The following is a 12,091-nucleotide window of genomic DNA, read 5'->3' as shown; positions in this document are numbered from 1 at the left end:
TTTGCTTTGAAATGTTGGGACTTAAATGACGTATAGCTGGTTAGATGGGCAAGTGAAATTCTGAAGGACTATCACACATGGTGAAATATGTCCAGCTGTGAACTATCTGTGTTTTAATGACGTTTTTAACGTATCAAAAAAGCGCAAACGATCAAGCAGGTTACTGAATGGTGTATTTAACACCACGGGAAGTAACAGGACGCAATGAATGCCACATAAGAGGGTTCATAATTCGTGTGTTCTTTTGTTGAGCAACGTGACACCGTTTTCATTTGCATATTTAGGAAGCGAAAATTAACCAACGACAGCAACGAAGAATACTTGGTCCGTTATTCTATTGTACCAACCGGGCGCCCGCTGCACATCGCAGTTCGCTTCGAACTCGGTCGCATTGTGTGGATCGAAAATTGAATGTTTGTACAAGACACTTTTTTGTCCAAGTCACAGTGAGGACTTTAGTGATAGCGGGATTTAGTTGCCCGCCTGTGACAATATGTTGGTCAAATTAGCTTCTTTCGACACGATCATGCGCGTATCTCTTGCGAGAGAGAAATGGCGGTATTCACAGCTTGTACGTGTGCACTTTTCGCTTGCAAAAGTGGACGAATAGTTTCAGTTCTGAGCAAGCAAAACGATAATTCTTAAAGACAAAACACAAACGTTAGCGCCGCAGGAATGTCTGAAGCCAGAATCGCGAAGATGAAAGACAGAGAGAGAGAGAAACGAAGAGGGAGAGGTATGGAAGTTAACAAAGGACGTGCCCGATTGGCTACCCTACACTTGGGTAGCTGGAAAGGGCAATAATAGAGACGGAGAGAAAAGGAAAAACAATAGTCAGTCGTTCACAGAATCTCACAGGTCACAGAGCCTCATGAGTCGTATATTGCTTTCGCATTGAAATGCAAAAGAAAGAAAGAAAGAAAGAAAGAAAGAAAGAAAGAAAGAAAGAGAGAAAGAAAGTAAGAAAGAAAGAAGGAAAGAAAGAAAGAACACAAACGAAGCAGCTGGCTCCAGCGAGTTCGCCGGCTCCGGCCAATGTGCTGTGCAAAGGCCTACAGTATTGGCCTTTGCACAGGCTCCGGCCTTTGCAAAGGCCTACAGTATTGTTAAAAAAAAAATAAACAGCGTTGAGCTGTCACATCTCTCACAGCATGTGCGCGCAGACTTTGCCTTCAAGTTCTCACGCCGGGCAGCACGCCCCCATCGCCGTGAATTTTCGTCAGCGCAAGGGACCGCTCTTATCGTGAGTATCACGGGTGACGAAGGAATTGCGACGAGAGTGACGTGATCATCAGTAGTCGCAAGTGTAGTCGCGGAAGTATTGCTGCTGGTGCCAGTGGTAGTAGCGTATTATTGGTCTCTCATGTAAGGGTGTGTCTGTGCAGTTTACATAATTCTTAAGAAAGGCGCCCCTGAAAACTTTGCTCAAGCTTACTCCTTGAGCACGATTACTCGAAAAGGCCCGCATTACTGGCACTCGAAATCAAAATTTCCTAATTACTCAATTAACAAGCTGTAACTAATCAACCATTAAAGTAATTACTTTGCCGCACATATTGACAGGTGCAAATTGAAGCCGCATATTTGAAATGGCACGTCCACTTAGAAAGAATTTGGATGCTAGCGGCAGTTCTTATAACGGGTGTCTCACGTAACTTGAGCCAAGCCGTAAATATATGCAAGTGCAACGTAGCTGTACCGAATCAAGGTAATGTTGGTTGCCGTGCCGCGCGAATTCCCACTCGAAGCACTTTGCGTGTATCCGCTGGCTTCTTTCACGCTCGGAAAAATACTTTTATGTAGCGAGTATTGTGCATCAGAAATCTTCATCGGGAGTTTTTCATGTTGTCTCTACGACTCTCTCATTAACAATTTTCATCTAAATATAATATTTGAGAAGTTGATGAAATAATTGAGAATAATTATGTAATTAGGCGGAATGCAAAAAATAATCTGAGTATCCCCAAGCGACGGCAAACATTATCTTGGTTCTGTACAGCCACATGTCATTAGCATATATTTAAGGTTTGGCTCAAATCGCGTAGGACACCCCATATGAGCGCTGTCAAATTTTAAGTATCATCATCACCCATCCGAGTACTTTCCCTCCCCTTCCCACTTCCCCAGTGCAGAGTAGCAGACTGGAGCTCACTAGCTCAGGTCGACCTCTCTCTTTCCTGTCAATAAATTCTTTTCTATATATTAAGTGGAAGTACACTGTTTTATAGCTTGCTTTTTTCACAAAAAGTATTTTCATGGATTGAAGACGAAAAAAATTACAGAAATACCAATACAGTTCGTCGCAAACTTTAGGCATGCATATCTCGAAAGAGAATTCGTTACAAGTAGATATCGCTTTCCGAGCCACTGGATACGATTAGTAAATTTCAGTATGAGGTGTAGAGTAATTAGATGAAAAGGCAATTAGGGAAGCATTTGTTAATTAGTAATATGTTTATTTTGATTTCTTCGGCAAATTGTCTGCCTTTGGGATCGCGACCCAACTCCAGAACTGGAATTGTGCTTCATGTCATGAGTGATGCAAAAAAAGAGAGTTAACGATAAAGAAGAAACACCCCGTGTAATGAAAATGGTCATACCGAAGTGGGACCTCTTGTTGCTGAACATGAATACAAATAATTGGTTCTGCAGCAATCCGGAGAACTGATCCTATAAGCGGAGAAGTAGTCGCAATAATAATAGCATTTACAGCAGAGCTCAGTAAAATATAAGTGGAGGGTGAGACATATTCCAGCTAAATATTGCACGATAACGTATTTTTATACCTATTTTTTATACCTATATTTTATACGTATATTATGCATTGAAGGAACGCGTAAAGAAGAGAGGTGACGTGCCTTTAATGCTTGTATTAGCCTGTATACTCTCCGCAATGGGTATGCGCCATCAATGAAAGAAAATGAAATTGTGAGACGACAACGACGACGGCGACAACAACAACGACGACGATGACGACGACGACGACGACGATGACGACAACTAAGGTCATAATCATCACCATAATGCATGCCGAGACGTAGTTTCAGAGATTGAAGCCGGCAAACGAGTGAGCCTGCCGGACAGTTTTGCTGGCAAACAAGACAGTCCACATGTTCCTTTCTCGTGTTTGGTTGTTTCTTGTGTTGACAGGCACCTACCCCTCACCCCCCCCCCCCCCCCGGGTGCGTGCCTGTCACTGACATAAGGTGCTCATTGATGTGTCACGTTTTCCAACTGCTTGCGCGTTGTCTCTGAGCGCCGCCATTTTGTTTCCACTCTTCCGAGAGGGGAAGGGAAAGAACGTTCAAAGCTGACCCGATATGTGTAGGACGGGGCACGTGCCCTAAAAGCTTTGCGGGAAGTTGATATTACGTGCCGCTCTGTAGCGGGCGCGAGGTGGTCGGGGCCAAATGAACCTAGCAGAAATTTGGCGAATTTTAATGTGTCACGAAGACGGGGCGTATCGAGGTGGAGTGAATGAAAAGCTCGTCGTTCTGGTAGATTGAAAGTTTCTACGGCTACTGAGAATGAACGACCAGTATAGGTTCCGAGTGGCGGGCAAGAGGTTGTGCGTTCAAAACAGGGTGAGCTGTGCACGTACTGCCCCGTGGTTTTAGTAAGAGACGCCGCCCGCATTGCCACGGCAATGGAAGTGGAGTCGGCAGAACGCCGACGCCACGTGATTACTTCGCCAGGAACCAGCCCGAGGAAGAGAAACTGCACCCCCAAGTCAAGCTGAGAGTGAGGACACTGTGTTTTACTCCTGCTCAAGCGATGACACCTCAGGTGAAGAAGGCTTCGAGATAGTGGTACACCGGAAGGCCAAGGGCCGAAACATCAGCGGACCGTTTTTGTCAAGTCAACTGTCATGCTACAGCGAAGGCCGTCGGCAGACACAATTTTCTTTGTTCTGGACACACCTGCCGACAACCTCAACTGCCTTAATCGACAAGCTTCTATGGAGGCTTTTGTCGTAGGAGAAATCAAGGATATCAGCATTAATAATCGAAATAACTACCTGGCTATTGATGTCCACAACCAATGCGTAATCGATGCTTTGATGGCAGTAAAGCTCCTGAGCAACATCAATGTCCACTACCTTATTCCGCAGGACAACGAAGCCACGACTTGCGTTGTTTATGATATTGACGCATCGATTAGCGATAGCGACCTGCCCATTTGAATCGAATTTGCGACAGATGGTGTTACCTTACTACGAGCTCTCCACCTTGTCAATTCGCACTGTGTAAGGCTCGTCTTTAAAGACGACTGCCATCCATCACAGGTAAAGGTCGGCCACTTTCGAAATGTAGTACGGCATTTCGTACACAAACCACTTCAGTGCAGAAGAGCTCAAATAATTGGACACGTAGGCGCTGTCTACCGAAATTCAACGATACGCGCACGATGTTTCGAACAACACAACGCTGACACTTGCCATGCAACATAGCTCAAGTGCACAAATTGTCAAGGATCGCACGCTGCGTCCTCAAAAGACTATCCACGCCTAAAGAAAGAGCAGAAAATCTTGAAGAAAATGGCCAGTGACAGATCATCACACAGAGATGTTTCCGCTGAAATAAGGCGACATCGCTCCCGGAAACGAAATTCTACAAAATCCTCTTCCGGTTCACGGGAGATACCTCGCCTCCTGTTCCATCTGTCTCCAACAAGAGCACGAATGTTGGCGAAAAAAGATGCCATGCCTATTGATGCTTCATCAAGTGAGGTGTGGGCAGCGCTGCCGAAGACATGCCACACACAAGAGCCAAAGCACATGACTCGCCACTTAAAGTCCAATGTCGCTGCAGTTGACCACATGCGACACAAGAGAGAGAGAGAGAGCAAAGGATAAATGAAAGGTAGGGAGGTTAACCAGGACTGAGCCCGGTTGGCTACCCTACACTGGGGAAAGGGAAACGGGGACGGAAAGATTAAAGAACGAAGAGAAAGTCCACCGGGGATATCGTTCAGTCACTCAGTCCGGATCACAGACGCTGACTCAATCCTGTATCTTTCAAAATCGCAGCAGCGCTTTTGTGGCCTTTTGTAGCTGCGATATGCGAGGCCATGGTCCCAAGATCTTGTTCAAGGTGAACGGTTTTCTATCTAACTGGTTGAGAGCTGTGCAGAGATTTTGTCTTTCATTTTCAAATGATGGGCAGTAGCACAGTAGATGGTCTATAGTTTCTTCGACACCGCAGGCATTGCACTCGGCGCTATCAGCCATTCCAATTAAAAACGTATATGCATTCGTGAAGGCGACGCCCAAGCGTAAGCGGCACAGCATTGTTTCCTCATTACGCGGAAGCCCTGGTAACAGCCGCAGTTGCATAGATGGATCGAGGGAATACAATCGATGTTGAATGAAATCAGGTGTGTGCCACTTCTCCAATGTCATACGGTGCGCTAGCTTGCCTAAGTGTTGGGCTGCGTCAGTACGCGATAAAGGTATAGAAACAAGGGTTGCTCCATCGTGTGCTTTCTTAGCAGCTTCGTCAGCGAGGTCGTTGCCGGAGATACCGCAATGGCCAGGCAGCCACTGAAACACGACGTCGTGCCCTTCCGCAATCATGTGATGGTGCATTACTCGTATCTCCGATACGAGTTGTTCACAGGACCCGCGACGAAGAGATGACAGAAGACATTGTAAGGCCGCCTTTGAATCACAGAATATTGCCCACCGATTAGCCGGTTGGTTGTTAATATAATCAACGGCACCTCGGAGGGCAACAAGCTCCGAACAGGTCGATGTTGTCAAGTGAGAAATCTTCTATCGGATGCTTAGTGATCGTGATGGTATAACCACTGCCCCGGTGGAGCTGGTCTGGGTGGAAGAGCCATCCGTATATATGTGGACTCGGTCAAAGTAGAAAGTGTGCAAACAATCCAGAGCTGCTTGCTGCAAGGCCAAGGTAGGCAGGTCGTTCTTCTTTCTTATCCCTGGAACCGTAAGACGCACTTGAGGTTGTTTTAAACACCACAAAGCTGAGGGTGAACGTGCTGATGGTGTGAACCCCGATGGTAGGGAGGCACGATGCTTGCTGACCTCGTTGGAGAAGGATGCCTGTGGTCGTCGTTCTGGCAGACAGGCAAGAAAGCTTGATTGAATCCGTGAAATATGACGAACACGGGCCCTAAGCGAGTCGGTGCTGATGTAAGTCGTGATCGGATGGTCTTGAGCCATTATAATGGTTCCTGCTGTTGAGGCGCTCCGCGGAAGGCCTAGGCAAACACGTAGTGCCTGCGCTTGCACGCTCTGAAGTTCTCGAAGATTTGACTTGCTTTTGTTAGCAAGCACGGGTGAACTATACCGTAGAAATCCGATAAAAAGTGCTCGATATAACTGTAGCATGGAGCCCACTGACAATCCCCATGTTTTGCCGGCGATGAACTTGAAGATGTGAATAGATGTGAGCCTCTTCTTCAAGTGGGCAACCTGAGGGCTCCAAGAGAGGTCCCGGTCAACAATGACACCCAAAAACCGATGATTTTTCTTGTAGCAGATAGGCTGGCCATTGATGTATACTGGATAACCAGACATCGCTTTTCGCGTAAAAGCGACTAACGCACATTTTTCTGTTGAGATGGTAAGGCCTTGTGTCCGAAGATAGTCGGATGCCTGTGTTGCTGCTTGCTGTAGCCTTGCGCGAACCTGCAGGCGAGTGACCGCTGATGTCCAAATGCAGATGTCGTCGGCGTATATTGAAACACTCACTGTTTCCGGTAGGGATTCAGCCAGCCCAAGAAGCGCGAGGTTGAAAAGAACAGGGCTTAGAACACCGCCTTGGGGAACGCCTCGGCATGTGTAGTGGTCGGTAGTCGGACCATCTGCCGTACGCACGAACAAGGACCTTTGTGTCAACTAGTTTCTGATCCATCGAAATACTCGCCCTCCTAGTTCAACTGTCAGAAGTGCGTCTAGAATGGTTTGATGGGAAAGATTGTCGTAAGCGCCTTTCACGTCAAGAAAGAGTGCGACTGATAATCGCTTCCGATATTTTTGTTGTTCTACAGATGATACCAGATCGATGACACTATCAATCGATGAACGGCCTCGTCGAAATCCCGCCATTGAGTCAGGGTAAATTTTGTTGTGTTCAAGGTACCATTCGAGACGCATGAGGATCATACGTTCCATGAGTTTCCCGACGCAGCTGGCAAGTGCTATCGGCCGATACGATGCCAGTTCGAGCGGTGACTTTCCTGTTTTAGTAGCGGTACTAGGCGGCTCCCTTTCCATTCCTGTGGGACGACACCATCTCGCCACGAGCTGTTAAAAAGGCTGAGGAGTTCTCTTCGTGCTTCTTGACCTAGGTGACGCAAGCACTATATGTTATTCCATCGGGCCCTGGTGAAGATGAACACCTACAGAGCGCCATAGCAGCTTCTAACTCTTCCATAGAGAATGGAGCGTCCATACTTGTATCTCGTGGACCGGGGATGTCACCTGAAGTCATGTCAAAGACTGAAACTGTGCCGCCGGCGACTTTCGCACAAAATTCCTCCGCAACTTCTACCTCACGGCGGTTTTCATAGAGAGCAAGGGCGACACAAGCATTCGCAAGTGATTGCTATGCTAAATTTGCTCACGAATGTCATGCGTCTACTACTGATAAACGTGGACACTCCGGCTGCTTGTAGCACACTGTGTGTACAGGGCATGCTGACCCCAGTGCTTGAAAGCTTCGCATAGCACTATGTCCCACCCCTTGCTGTCCTTCCACAAGGAAGTCGAGAAAGCGTGTCTACTGCAAGGGAATGCCTCCTGCCTCAAACCAAGAATTTCAGATTTTAGACACTTTGTCTTCGAAAACCGTTTTCCCATCCTCGTAATTTGCGAACCGAACGTTCAGAATATCATCTGAATTTCCGGCTATGAGGAATTCATGTCCTCTACCTGTGGGGATGTGAGAAAAGTCATTGTGCATATAAGATGTGAACTGACATACGCGTTGTACCCAGTCCTGCCTCGCGACGACAACCACTAAATTTGTTTAATTGTAAAAACGAAGGAGCTTGCGTTCACTCTCGTCGCTGTCTACATTGCTCCTTCGACTGTAAAGTCAGTTACACCGACTACAGAAGTTACAGCGACTACAGGTTACAGTCGAAGCGACTGTTACAGTTACAGGAGACTAGCATCCTTTGCCACACAGCCCGGCCTTAATTGGCTCAAAGATGGTAGTCCGACATGTTTACGAAGGCTTACACACAGCAGCTGCCTAGACTTGACCCTGGTTTCTCGGCGTCTTCAAAAAAAACGTGCAATGGTTTCCAGACATCGAATCACATGGAAGCGACCACATTCCGACGTACCTGAAGATCAAGAGACTACGTAAATGCTCCTCCACGACCCTCCGGCGAATTGACTGGTCGGCGTTTTGGTCGCACATGGAGGAAGTATGTCAGCAAGGGAACCATTCAAGTCTGGAACACGAAATTCAAAAAGCCATGCAAGAGGCTATGCGTGGTTTTCAGCTTTTCCCGAAATATGAAGAATTTGAAGCCAAACTGCAGCGACTACGAGCAATTCGCCGACGGGCTGAAAGAAGATACAGGAGGACTAAATCCATCCATGATCTCAGAGAGGCAAGGAGGATGCAAAAGAAGATTCAACGCCGCATTGATGCACTACAATCTCAAAGACGGAAACGTTTCTATGAGTCGTTGGATCCACGTCAGCGATTATCTCAGATATGGAGAACCATGCGTGGACTTCGCGTATCACCGCAACAGCGTGTTCCTTTCAAATCCCTCGCTTTGCACCAAAGTCGCAGTGAAATTGACATTGCTGAAGAATTTTGCTCAAGACTTGCCAGCTCGCAGCTCCAACGCGCACTTACACCATGTGTCACTCCTGTGCCACGGGATTCTCGCATGGATGTAATGTTTTCGGTGGAGGAGCTTGAAGCGGCACAGGCGACTCTCACCTATCGCATCCCTTTGCCCCTCCCCCGGTACAGGCTAGCCAGCCGGAGATAACCTCTGGTGAAACTACCTGTCTTTCATTTGCCTTTCTCTCTGCGCACTACTATCGACACACGCAAAAGTAAAAGCAGGGTATCGCGCTGAAGCTTTGCAAACGCAGTATGTATATGGACTTGTGTGCATACTGGCTAGAGCCCTGTAGAACGCGCGGAGAAATCCTTCAATCTGTAACTGGTTACGAAAATGCCAATCAATCATGCCCGGTGGAGCGCGCGGGCGCCACAGCTGTCGACAGGGAGCCTTCCTTGAATTTCTGACAGTCTTCGTGTAAACTTCCGCATACGCGAGTGGTCTCTGTAGAAGGTGCGTCGTCAGCCGCAATTATTGTCTAAAGACTGCACTCGAAAATCCTCGCGGAAATACAAAGGTGCGCCCTCGTCTGACGCTGTTTTTTTTTTTTTTACTGTACCCCCAAGACCGATATGGTTAGAGAGAAAAGTGGGTAAGAAAACGAGAAGAAGGTGCATGCGAAGTTTGCATCGATCTTACCTATGAACAGTGCTCATTTCTATTTCCTAAGCGGCTATATATTTGCCATGCTTGCCAATTTAGTGCTCCTTCAGCTTACTACCGGTGAATAAGGCACCACTTGCTGAAAAGCAGTCCTTCTCGACACGGCGACCTCCAGTAAGCACTTTTCAGCGCTAACTTGAGTATATCTGAGTATGCAGTGAGAGATGGAATAGTACGGCCATCACTGTTTGGCTTTGTTTAAGTTTATAGTTTCAACGTAAACGCTATTGAAGTACAACGGCGCTAACTTCGTAATGCTACTCTGCAAGGTTGTAACTTTGGGCAGCTACTGTATCAAATGTTTATCAATAACGAGAGAGAAGTGCAGTAGGGCAAATTTCATTCGTTTCTCTTCAAACAAGACGCTCCGGTTCCGTGTTTTGTAAGGATTCTTTCAACCCGATTCCAACTTTTCCTCATACGTCCAGGCGAGTGGCCAATCACTGTGACAGCGGGGGCGCGACTTCCTTGAATCGGAAACGAAAATATGGATACAAAATACGGACCATGGCTGTGGACAACAACGTAAGATGTACTTAAAGTAAAAGGGTGCGCAAATACGTGTAGAACATATTGATTACAAATAGAACAGGTTCGCTCTAACTAAAGTACTTGATTCAAAAAATTTATATTCGTTTATCACGATATATTAAATAGAGAGTGCGATTATTGGATACTGCTTGCCGTGCAAGGGGCCAGCACACCTGTAAAACCGCCCGCTTGAATTGACCGTTGTATAGCTGACATGGTCTCGTGGTATGTTTTCTAACCTGCAACTTGTCTATTTGAGCGCACTTACAAGATGTGATAGGGGGATTGAAGAAAATAAGATGCTTTCCACTTTTCCCTTTATTTTTATTTTTCCTCTATCTCGAACATTCACATTAGATTCTATACGAAAATTTGAGTACTCTAGCATAGGAAAGGTTTTGAATAGTGGACATTTTAGCGTGCTGTTGCAACTATTGCTAAAGATGGCGAGTCGGTTCAGAACAAGCTCGTACCTTGCAAACTGCCCCACGAGAAGGACTACAGTCCAGCTGAGGCGCATTTCCACCTTGAGTGACTGGTGTTAGTGACTTAAAACTGGTGGTACATCCGAACAACCTTGTCTTTCGACAACTAGAAGCCACCGCAGATGGCCGTCGTTCTGTACAGCTGTGCTGTGAATGCGTGCTCTTGAAAGCAGCGAACTCTTTCGAGAAGACCCGCTTTGTTTAGATTATTCGGCACGGGCTCGGTAGTGAACCGTTTTCAGAACCCATTTCGAAGCGGGATCTCGTTTTTCCATTCCTCTGTTAAGGTGGGAAGGCCGTGTGAGCAATCGAATGCCAATGCAAGCAGCTGCTGCCAACTGCCCATTCTCGAAAGAGGTTTGTTAAATGAAAATTACACCTTTGGGTATAGCTTGCTGCTTCTCGCCTGCAACGTGAACCAGGGACTGATAAAAGCCTCAATTGCTATGACCCATTGTACTCGCACTCACCGATTGCCACACATCTGGCCACAAAACAAACAAGCCGGAGGCCTTGTACTCGCTCGTAAGCCGTGACAGGTTACGAAGGAATGGCCGAGGGCTCAAGGTGTCCACGGGGCGGGGCCGTACACAGCGAACGCTGTGTAGCAATAGTGCACACAAACTTACGCTATAAAGTGTAGTGGCACATCCCACAACCACATTCAAATGGCGAATTCACTTATAATCGTCATGATCCACCAGTCTAGCTGACAACAGCTTCTCGATGCACTCGAACGTACGCACAATTTTATGTTCGATTCACGGGCTTGCTCTGTTGCAGGCACAGTTTCTCAGCTTTGTACGCAGTGACGTCAAATTGGCATGGTCACGAAACACCGAACGCATCCGAACAACCATTTTCATTCAAACGCATCGATCGTAGTGCCGTGCATTCGGTTGTTACAAAGAGTAAACGGGAGCTAACAGTCCAAAATGGCGGCACTAGTCCATAAGAATAAAAAATATAGTCTCTAAGATTTAAATCTTGTTCTGTCCTCGCCGCGCTATAACAGGAATTAGGTTAAAGCGAGATAAAATCTCTCGGACCTTCAAGCGTATTTTAGCAAGTACGTTGCTTTTGGCGATGTGAACGATGTTACGCTGGGTTCACTGCCTGGGCAGCTGCATCTCCACGCGCTGTGATGAACCGGACTTGAATCGTCACAGAATAAAGCTGTCTCGTTCTTGTAGCATGGCACAGAACTGTAAATATGACCGAACGATAAAGCTTTAATGATAGATAGAATAATATATGTATAGAGTCCCAGATTTTACTGCGATATCAACTATGTTGACACTCCAGGCGCACTTCTGCCGTCGCCGTCGCCGTGACGTTCCGTATGCTGCATGTGCGAGTGAAAGCGTGCGAGGGTGAGCCGACGATGGTGGCTCGATTTCGCACTGGCAAGGGAGGAAAGCGGGAAGGAATCGTGCCGTCTTCGGTCGCGCGGAAGGCTGCCGGGGAGGGGAGAGAGGGGGCGTTCTACTACGGCGGCCGCCACGTATGGCGCGGCCGCGCGCACCCTATCTTGAAATGAAAGCGATCTGCGACGGGGACAGAGTCTAGGT

Source organism: Dermacentor variabilis, chromosome 3 (genome assembly GCF_050947875.1).
Source record: "Dermacentor variabilis isolate Ectoservices chromosome 3, ASM5094787v1, whole genome shotgun sequence".
Lineage (NCBI taxonomy): Eukaryota > Metazoa > Arthropoda > Arachnida > Ixodida > Ixodidae > Dermacentor > Dermacentor variabilis.
This window is presented reverse-complemented; position numbering follows the sequence as displayed.